An 11,493-nucleotide genomic window follows, 5' to 3' on the forward strand; every position below is an offset into this window, starting at 1 on the left:
TCAAGTCTTGAGATCCATCTAGAGGACCTACAATCATTAAAAACTAAACGATTACAATAAAGTGGCAAGCAAACGGGCAACAGAATTTAAATCCGCACTAATCTGTCGAACGTGCTTATAATATGACATGATTAAAGCTAAAACAATAAACAATGGCGCGTTTGAAAACATCGAATCTGAATTATCAAGATACGAAAATATAATATTTTATATGAAACTTGAGAATTTAAAAACTTTATAAAGATTTTGAACTTATTTGTAGACTAAATGTGATCAATCAAGAAACAAAACAGTATCAAACACATGCTAAAGGCTAATTAGAAGAAGTTTACTTACTTACCAGAGGATAGAAAGATAGATATAAAGAGACAAAGAGTGACCGTTATGAGGTTGGATGGATATTTAAAGAAAACTTGACTGAGTTTAATATTGTTTTTTGTGGACTAGAAGGTGTTCTTAATCATCGCTGCATGGGCCACTTGAATATATTCAATTCGTTAATGTTTTTTGTCAGGTTGGCATGCTTAAAATTTGAATTAAGAAATAAGAACCAACCAGATTATAATTATTAATATAAGAACCGTTTTCTTGTCACCGATTTACATTTTTAGTTCGTTCTCTCCTGTCTCATAGCTTCGGTTACCTACACCAACATGAAATTACCATCACCACCATACCTTCGGTCATCTACCTCACAGGCGACCCACATGCTTCTCTTTCTTTGCCAGGCTCTATATCCCGTTTGGTTTTTATTTTATACTAAAGATAATCAGATTTCAAGTCTAAACATTGATTGTATTATTAATTGTTATGATTACTTGACTACAAATAACCTTTATTTATAACTATACAATTCCTTGTTAGACAAGAATAAGAGAAAAACTAACTCAAAAAAGCATAGGTTTGTAAGTACGACAGCTAGGCCTCCGTACTTACGTAAAATTACACTACCATATACCTCCACCTAATGTTGTAAAAATTGTTAGTCGCTAGTCGGGGGGTGGGGGCGGGGGCTAATTATTAATCGGGATGAATCGAATCAGACTTTAATGTATAATTTTCAGTTTATACACACACACATATTTTATACACAATTTTTAGTTTTATACATACACAAACACATTTTGGCCGGAAATCGGTTGGAATATCGCTAGAAACCGTTGATTTTTGCTGGAATCTCTTTGGAAACCACTGATTTTGGTCGGAACTTCGCCGGAAACCGCCGATTTTGGACAGAACCTCATCACAAAAAGCCAATTAAGTCCGATTAATCCTGATTTGACTGGATTTTACCATTGACTGATTAGTTGGCCGATTAGCCCAAAATTAATCAGTGAAGTAAAATGGGGGCTAGCGATTAATCGACGCTAGAGTCAAGATTTTTACTTGACTAGTAAACTTAATATATTGAGTTATCCAAAACTGAGGCCACCATCAGCAATCAATTATCTAATTCACTGCCCGTGGTTACAGCCGGAAGCATCGGACACGGTCCACTCAACAGTCAACACAACATTTGATCCCAGTCAGATTCTCTAGTCTTGATTCCGTAACAAATGAAAATGACAAATCCAACGAACGATCTTTTGATTTCAAACACGTTATCCAACCCTGATCGGACGGAAGCCCCAAACAGTCTCACAATATTTCAATCTTGTATTTACTATACAATATTAATAAGCAACAATCACTAGCACTAAAACATAAACATTCTTTTAAATCTCAAATTTTATTATTTTTTTAAATAAATATGCTTTACAAAGCTTCTAAATTTCTAAATAATTAAGATTTCTAAGAGTATAGTTTAGTTGTTTATTGGGGTTACACGGTTCGGTTAATTAGTACTAGCCTCAATCAAATTAACCAATCGGTTTTTGGTTACGTTTACTCAGTTAATTTGGGCTAAAAATTTTTACTTAGAAATACATAATATAATTGCATAAATAGATGAAATGAATGCTTAAATACATAAAATGGAGGTATATAAGCTAGAAATATATGAAAATATGAATGGTTCGGTTTGATTAATTTCAGTTATTCGAGGGTACATAAAACAACTGATAACTGCTTTTCGGTTAATTCTGTTTTTGGTTAATTTCGGTTGATATGGTTATTGTAATTTTTGCACCTTAGTTTATCATAGTCTTCAGGATTTAAGTTTGGTACAAGACAAAGTTAACAAATAAATCCGATTCAATTGTTTTATTTTATTCATGTAACACCAATTAAGATCAAATACAAAAATAATCACTAACAATCCAATAAACTCATTATGTTCAAAAATTCTTCCTAGGCTCAGTTGTGAGCCCGAATCCAAACGGGTACAATGGGTCATAATGCGGGTCCCCAACGTTCATCGGGAGTTGATCAACAGACTTGAACCAAGTATGCGCAAGCTTGCCTGTAAAACCATAGTCACCAAACAAAACATCAGTGACGCCTTCACCTTCGGTTCCTGGAAGCCAGGCAGCCACAAACGCGTCTATGTTTTTGACATACGGTTGCATGACCATGGGCCGGCCACTGATTAAGACGACCACACATTTTACTGAACTACAGACATTGGTGATGGTGCTTGGTCCAGGCTCTGGGAGTTTTAGGTTCATGTCGTCTCCGGCTGTCTCAGCATATGGGAGCTCTCCAACAACGACGATGGCATAGTCGAATGTGTACGACTTGACAAAGTTCTCACTCGGGTTCTCATTGTAGACCACTTGAGTATTCGGCTCAACGGCCTTTTTCACAGCAGATAAGATTGTGGTGCCTGCAAGATCAAAGGGTATAGTTCAGATTTAAAAAAATCAAGGCTTTTAGATCAAAGGGTATAGTTCAGATTTTAAAAAGATCAAGGCTTTTAGATCAAGATCTTATAAAAGATCAAAAGGGTTTATTCAAGATTACAAAAGGTGAAGAAACACGAAACGTACCGGGTATAGCTCGGATCGTCTTCTACGGGATGATGTAACCAAATCTCGCTCTCTTCCGCTCAGATCTGCAATGGTTTTTGGGGGTGTGGAGGTGACTGCTAAGAAATCTCGAGGATCTCTTGCTTACAGACACAAAAATGGTTATGATGGTGGCTCTTATTGAGAACCCCCCTTAATAAGGAGGTGGAGACCTCCTTATATAGGGAGCCTCATGGCCACCATCATGGTACCCTAATGGGCCTAGCCCAGTTAGGGTTACCTCCACAAAACCCCCTCAGCCCAATAATATTGTATTAGTCCATATAATAAAATAAGCCAAACATAATAAATTAAGGTCGTAAGCCGGGTTTAGTACCATACCCCTACAAGCCCCCCAAGTCCAGTGTTGCTCCTAGGCGTGCAAGCGTTTAGGTGGAGCGCTGGACTTCATAAGGTGTGCTAGGATATGAGGCGGTTTTTTCCCCTTTCTTCGGCCTTGTCTTTATTGTCTTTGAGTTTTGAGAGGTTTTCTCCATGATGGTGACATGTTGTGATCCTTATGATAATAATGGTGCACTGGCATGAATAAGATATAGCACGCATCATAACAATAGTGGCGCGGGGCCTGATAAAAGATAGAGTGCGCATCTCGATAATAATGTAATGCAACTTGCGCGCGAGGCAGCTTACGAGCTATAAAAATAATGAAGCTTGCGCGCGAGGCGACTTACGAGCTATAAAATAATGAAGCATGCGCGAGTTGCGGCTTATGAGCTATAATATGATGATAATGACCGGCCCACAAGGGCCTCTTCTACGCAGGATGACTATCCCGGCTTGTCTTCAAAATAATAATGGAGGCACAAACGGCCAGATAATAATAATAATGTCATAGGTGCTTGTGCGACTCGTAGCCGAACCTGCAAAAACATATCAACTAAAAGTGGATGTATTACAAGGTTCCCATCCTCGGGCAAATTATGAGGTGTGCCCAACCTACGTTGGCGCGTGGCCGTTTGGGATATTATTAGGCTCCCGACCTTTATGTTTGGCGCGTGGCCATGTGGGATATTATTAGGCTCCCGACCTTTATGTTTGGCGCGTGGCCATGTGGGATATTATTAGGCTCCCGACCTATATGTTTGGCGCGTGGCCGTTTGGGATATTATTAGGCTCCCGACCTTTATGTTTGGCGCGTGGCCATGTGGGATATTATTAGGCTCCCGACCTAAGATTCGGATGTCTTCCATCGCGATAATGTAGTGGTGGTATACCACGATAGTCCCCCAGTTCATTGCTGCTAAATAATGTTAGGAGCATTGAACTTGTAATAATAAACTTGTTAATAAAGTTTTAATCACATGGGCGGATGAGGGGCTGTTATGAAAAATTGGAAATAATTCCTTCATCTTTTAAATCTTTTTGCCTCTGCACGTTCCTGCCACCATTTTGAACATTTGGGATGGTTGCATGGAGTTCGTAATTGCCGGAGTTAGCGTTGAACTTCAAGAAGGTCGCATGCGTTCCGTGACGGCGGAGTTTTAACCACCGGATCAAGTTGGTGGAATGTGATACGCGACTGCGCGCAAGCATCATGGCGGTGCGCATGTAGAGTGGCGGAAGGGTTGATCTGCGACTGCGGTGGCAGAATGTTGATCCGCGGTGGCGCGCATGCGACGTGGCTTGTATTCCACCCTGCTATAGTGGCGCTGTTGCGTTACAATGGCGCTGTTGGTATGCTAGTGTGTATGTGATCCGCGGTGGGGGGTGTTAATCCGCCGTGCCTGTTTTTGTCCGCCTACGCGCATGAGAAAGCGGTTGACACGCCGTGAACGGATTAAAAATAACAAGCATGGTGGTCTTCGTGATGGCGGCCTTCATGTCTTCCCACTTGAACAGTGATGCGGATGCAAGAAACCAAATTTTTGGAGGCGCCCATCCATAATGACGCGGTGTTCTTCTGCGACGGCGCCCACGCATGTGGCGCAGTGTTCTTTTGTGACGTGATTGCGTAGTGGTGATCCGCAAGTATGATGGCGGTGTGTTGTTTAGCGATGCGCATGCACGGTGGCGAGTTGTTGGATCGCGGTGGTGCGGTGCTCGGCGCCAGCGCGCATGCGTGATGGCGCGCTGCTGCTTCATAGCGGTGGAACTCATGCATGGTGGCATGCACCATGGCGGCCAGATGGTTATCCGCGGTGGCGTGTACGCGTGGTGGCGCAATGACATTACGCGGTGGCGAGGTTCACTTGTCGTGGCGCGCATGAATGTTGACGGAATGTTAATCCGCGACTGTGCGCATGTATGGTGGCGGAGTATTGACCCGCGATGGCGCATCGTGATCCGCGGCGACGCGCTGCTGCTTCATGGCGGCGCGCTGTTGCCTCAAGGTGGCGTGAATGAATGGTGGCGGAATGTTGATCCGCGACGGTGTGCATGCATGGTGGCGGAGTATTGGCCCGCGACGGCGCATCGTGATCCGCGGCGACGCGCTGCTGCTTTATGGCGGCACGATGTTGCCTCAAGGTGGCGCGAATGAATGGTGGTGGAATGTTGATCCGCGACGGTGTGCATGCATGGTGGCGATGTATTGAAGCGCGGTGGCGCATGCGTGGTGGCGATGTATTGAATCGCGGTGGCGCATGCGTGGTGGCGATGTATCGAACCGCGGTGGCGCACGCGTGGTGGCGATGTATTGAATCGCGGTGGCGCATGCGTGGTGGCGATGTATCGAACCGCGGTGGCGCACGCGTGGTGGCGATGTATTGAATCGCGGTGGCTCATGCGTGGTGGCGGTGTATCGAACCGCGGTGGCGCATGCGTGGTGGCGGTGTATCGAACCGCGGTGGCGCATGCGTGGTGGCGGTGTATCGAACCGCGGTGGCGCATGCGTGGTGGCGGAGTGTTGTGCCGCGGTAGCAGACATGCGTGTTGCGTTGTTCTTCCGTGGTGACGCGCATGCATGGTGACGCGGCGACGATCTGCGGTAGCGCTCATATATTGTATCGGGGTGTTCGACTGTGCGCATGCATGATGGCGCACTGTTGCTTATGGGCGCGGAAAGGACGTCACAGTGGTGGTGTTAGAAAGCCAGAGCGCTTATATGGTCCGCAATGACGCGCGGTGTTGATTCACGCCAGGGCTCATGGATGGCCGCGTGGTGTAGATCTGCGGCGGCGCACATGTATGGCGCCTTGATGGCGGAGACAGCCCCGACGGAGCTGAATAGAAGAAGGAGGCGGAGTCTATCTGGCCAGCACTGTTCTGATGAGATTTGTACAAGACATCCCTGGATGACAAGACAATTGAAGCTGGGATCCACATGTCATGTAATGTCCCCTTTTACGTGACAAAATTGCACAGAAAATGAAACAACCACCATCCTTTTTTTTGTAAGGTAGCAGATCTAAAAGCTCATTTTTTGCATTATGAACTCGTATATGAAGATTTCTGCGCCGGATCTTGGCTGTATTGCCGGAAAAAATGCAAATCTTGCACCGTGAGAATTTTTGGCCACCGAAATAAAGTAGATCTGGACGTCACAGTCAGATCTAATTAAAACCGTCACAGATCCGGAGCATTATTGTCCGAATCTGGTAGCTTTTTCTGAAAAATTATCAGATCTGAAAAGGTTTTCAGATTTATTTTACCCTCTCGTTCTTCCAAAAAGCAGATCTAGAAGTCAAAAAAGGAGAGTCGAAGATGCGGCTCGTTTTCGATGTGGTCCCACGGATGGCGCCAATGAAGAAACACGAAACGTACCGGGTATAGCTCGGATCGTCTTCTACGGGATGATGTAACCAAATCTCGCTCTCCTCCGCTCAGATCTGCAATGGTTTTTGGGGGTGTGGAGGTGACTGCTAAGAAATCTCGAGGATCTCTTGTTTACAGACACAAAAATGGTTATGGTGGTGGCTCTTATTGAGAACCCCCTTTAATAAGGAGGTGGAGACCTCCTTATATAGGGAGCCTCATGGCCACCATCCTAATGGGCCTAGCCCAGTTAGGGTTACCTCCACAAAACCCCCTCAGCCCAATAATATTGTATTAGTCCATATAATAAAATAAGCCAAACATAATAAATTAAGGTCGTAAGCCGGGTTTAGTACCATACCCCTACAAAAGGTTTAGAGGCTTTGCTCAATATTTTAAAAAGATTAACGGGTAAAGTTCAAGATTTTGAAATCAGAGCTTTTAGATCAAGATCTTATAAAGATCAAAAGGGCTTATGTCAAGATTACAAAAGGTTTAATAGGTTTTGTTCAAGATTTTACAAAGATCAAAGCTTTTAGATCAAGATCTTATAAGTGGAGTTCAAGATTTAAAAAGATCAAAGCTTTTATGTTAATTACTTATAAAGATCGTGGTCGTAGAAGTCGCTAGGCGTTGCCAGGTCGGTCGACTGGGGAGTTGCGGGTACTCTGGAATTACTTGCCGTGTACTCAGCCTAGGCGAGGAGTACTTGGGGATTACTTCTTGAGTACTCGGCGCCTAGGTGCTATTAAGATTACAAAAAGTTTAGATTGCTATTTCAAGATTTTAAAACGATTAGAGGTTTGATTTGAATGTTTCTAGATCGCGATTATACCATCAGTAATATCTCCTGAAAGTCCTTGCCACTCAATAGTCCATCCGCCGCATTGATAACCAAGATTATCAGCATGAGTCCCTGCAACTAGGATCTTCGACGCCATTTTAGAAAGTGGTATCAATGGCTTCTCTGGAAATTTACCCTTTTTCAATAAAACAAGTGTTTTTCTCACTGCTTCCCTAGCTAGCTCTCGGTGCTCCTGTTCGCATTTGAGTTCACAAGTCAAATAAAGATCATACAAAAAGATAAAAGTTAGTTTACCTTGCTTCCGAGGTACTTAGCCATGCTGTAATCAGCCAACGGGTTTTCAAACAAACCCATGGTGAACTTGACCCTTAGAATCCTCTTAACCGCATCGTCTACACGACTCATGGGTATGTACTTGTTCTTGACTAGGTAAGTTAGACCATCTATGAACTCGGTGTAATTGTGTGGAATCATGAACTGCGTACAACCGACACCTTAGGTTCTTGAATTTTTATAAAATGACGAACAAAATTTCAAGAACAAAAGAAAACAAACATACCATGTCAATGCCGGTATTCATTCCAGCTATGATCGAGTACGTATAGTTAGCATGTTCTGGAGTAGTGATCTTGTCAATCCCTTGCCAATCTGATATAACAAACCCTTTGAATTTGAGCCTGTTTTTGAGGAAATCAGTGACCAGATAACAGCTGGCATGCATTTTGACCCCGTTCCAGCTGGAATATGAGATCATAACTGTAGCAACACCCTTGACGATCGCATCGTAGTATGCTGTCATATGTATGTCAAAAAACCCCTTGGCGTCCATGATCGTGTCTCCCTCGTTTGCCCCTAAGCGGGTCCCACCATCTCCCACATAATGTTTAGCACATGCTGCTATCTTATCTCTGTTCAAAAATGTAATCAACACGTATTTAGATAAACGCACTATTCAGTATCGAAAACAGACAGATTGTCGAGATTCGTTAACGACTTAACGGGCACAGTTATATTCAATAAAGATTCAAGATTTTTCAAAATAGACATGTTGACTAAAAAGGTCAACTAACTTACTGTCCACCGACGTAAGGAACACCCTTTCTTGAACCAGCAGGGATGTCTCCTTGTAAACCGGGTATAATCTCGGTCATTAACTTAACAATCTTGGGATCTTCACTATAACTCTCGTAGCAACGACCCCATCTCGGATCTCAACATACCTGTTTAGGAAAAACTAAAATTATCCAAAAAGATTGCATCTTTTTTTGTAACAGCAGTATAATTTTGCAGTAGTTTTTATTTAACTTACTGCAATACAAGGTGTAAAACCATATTGTATTCCAGTGGCTCTAACTTCGAGTGCGGTTGCAGCTCCAATCTTTTTAACCAGCACAGGGTCCCTGATTAGATTTTGGCATATTTATAAGTACATAATACAATTAAAAACTATGCTGGCACACATTCAAGTTCTATGTGGTTCCATTTGCCGTGTATTACAAACGGATATTATGAACCGTGTATTACTAGTAATTCATTCTATAATATAGTGACTTGTACATTAAAGAATGCAACTTGTATGTTGAGCAAGACTTGCTACTATAACTTGCCTGGTAACTCCAAGGCCAACATTATGTGGAAAGATTGTAGCTTTATAAACACTATTATGACCATGAATAGCATCGATCCCATAAATCATCGGTATCCCCAACCGGGTCGCTAACGCACCCTTTTGAAAATCGTTCACCATGTCAATCCATGTAAACGGGGATGCTTGTTTGCCTGGAACACTCCCTCCTCCACTCAAAACACTCCCTACAAATATGCATGATTCAAGAAAGATCCGAACATAATAAAGATTATATGATTTGAGAGTTAGATCGAATCTTGTACCAATCTTGTACTTCTGGATGACCTCATTGGATGCAACCGATCTATCAATTTGTGTCATTTGGCCAATCTTTTCCTCTAATGTCATCCGGTTCATTAAATCCTTGATCCGATCACCAATTGGTTGTTTTGGATCTTTGTACTTTAAGTATATTGCTTCAGTTATGCAAGCCCAGCTACATATTACTATATTCAACAAAATTGTGTATTTCTTCATGTTCTTGCTACCCATTGCATGCATGTGGATTATGCTCTACCTTAATGTATTTCCAGTGACAATTTTCTATTGTATAAAGATAATATTTATTGGTTAAAAGGCAGACAGTAATTAGGTGAAAATATCATACAATAATTAAAATTCAAAGAAAGTGTAATAATTGTCTCAAGATTGTGTTCCGTGTAATTTGAACACTAGCTAGGCAATCTTATCAAGTAAAAATATAAACTTAATTGGTTGGGCTTCTTTTATATATACTTTTTTGGCTTAGAAAAATGATTTAGTTATATAAACGTCAACATGTATAAAAATAGATGAGTTACATATGTCAAAATATATCAAATGGGTCACCAGTATGTCAATTGAAACTTACCCAAAGTGCATGCTTCAATGCCTAAAAACGTTTGAATCGTTATATAATAAAGACAAGATTACACTTTTCGTCCTTTAGATGTATGAAAACTTGAACATTCCGTCCTTAATTCTCTATTATGTCGACCAATCTCTATTTCTGTCGGTAATATTGTAATCGATGGTGTAGTTAAAGAAAGAAAGAAATTAAAGAAGAGGTAAATCTTTATATTGTCCTAAAGACACCATATTTAGTTTGTAATGAAATCGAGGTCGTTATTTTCTTATTAGCTATTTAGTTACGCTTTAGGAACCTACGAAAATGGATAAAGTAAGGAAATAACATTAAAAGGTCATGACCCAAAAAAGGCATATACATGAACAAAGTAACAACATTATACAAAAGCTCAAAACTTTAACAAAAAGATTGAACATGCGCAAACAAAATGGCAAATAGCCTAATTACCTTTAAATCAATCAGGGTAGATGAGAAAGTGTGCTTTAGTATTTAAAAACCGAAAAACTACTCAAAACATGCATCAAATTTAAGAAATAAAAAACTAACAGTGTTTGACTATTATTAGTTTAAGGAAAACACACATTCTAACACCCTGACCAAAAGTTGTCTTTCCAGTTAAAAGTTTGAATTACATGGCCCGTGATTAACAAACCTCGTGACGCAACGGTTTAAAGCGTCCTGTGAGTCTCCTGTAACATCCGGCCCCATCAATATTGTTCGCTTTGCCCACGAAGAGCTCACGGATTTGTTTTTGGTTGCCCAGGTGGAGACTTCCCAGGAGGTCACCCGTCCTGCTACTACTCCCACCTGAGCACGCTTAACTGTGAAGCTCTCCTCTCGCCCACTACCATTAAGCCCAAAATACGTTGGTGATTTAAGAGGCAGGACATTTACTTATGAACCAAGGATCTCTCCTGTCCACGGCCGATGTGGGACTTGCCTAGGGTGTTACAAGCACCCCCCCCCCTTTTGGACGCATCGTCCTCAATGTGACCTCCTGGGAAGTCTTCACCTGGGCAACCAAAAGCAAATCCGTGAGGTGATGGTGGTACGTCCCGGTCAAAGCGGGCAATATTATGGTGCGGCGGTAACTAGGCTGTTATATGTTCGGGCTGTGTTGAGTAAGGAAATAGAGTTGTTACGACCCAGAACTCGTTCTAGTAGTAAAACGGGCTTAACGGGACGTACGGATGTGACCAAAACGGAAAAACTCAAAAAAAACGGGTTTTCAAGTTAAGTCGAGTAGGACTCGACTCGAGTGGAAACCAATCGAGCCGAGGGGACTCGACTCAATTTTTGAAATCCAATCAATCCAACGTGACTCGACTCGACTCGACTAAAACAAGTTTCTTGGGTTCTAATTTGATTAAAAAGGACCCGATTCGACTTGTTTGAACTTAGCTCAAAATCATGGGAAGTCAGTTTTTTGATGACTTTTTGACAAAGGCTTGTTAATGAAAATAAAATTTTTCCAAGCTGACCTGGCAGCTCGACCTCAGCCAGGGGCTTTGCCCCTTGGATCCATGCTAGGGGTTGTTGCCCTAGACCTCTCTGC

General features: G+C 42.1%; 1 pseudogene across 1 annotated transcript; it reads right to left on the reverse strand.

The window, feature by feature from the left end:
- Positions 1-2,182: 2,182 nt before the first annotated feature.
- Positions 2,183-9,583, reverse strand: LOC143548586 (uncharacterized; annotated as a pseudogene). The gene is made up of 8 exons (XR_013137990.1): positions 9,355-9,583; positions 9,072-9,276; positions 8,774-8,864; positions 8,539-8,684; positions 8,024-8,372; positions 7,759-7,941; positions 7,495-7,696; positions 2,183-2,764 (listed from the first exon to the last, which is right to left on the reverse strand). The product of XR_013137990.1 is annotated as an uncharacterized LOC143548586 (transcript).
- Between the last annotated feature and the right edge of the window lie 1,910 nt (positions 9,584-11,493).

This window comes from Bidens hawaiensis, unplaced genomic scaffold (assembly GCF_021521415.1).
Source record: "Bidens hawaiensis isolate Kalapana, Puna unplaced genomic scaffold, B.hawaiensis_p1.1 tig00000055_1, whole genome shotgun sequence".
Classification (NCBI taxonomy): domain Eukaryota; kingdom Viridiplantae; phylum Streptophyta; class Magnoliopsida; order Asterales; family Asteraceae; genus Bidens; species Bidens hawaiensis.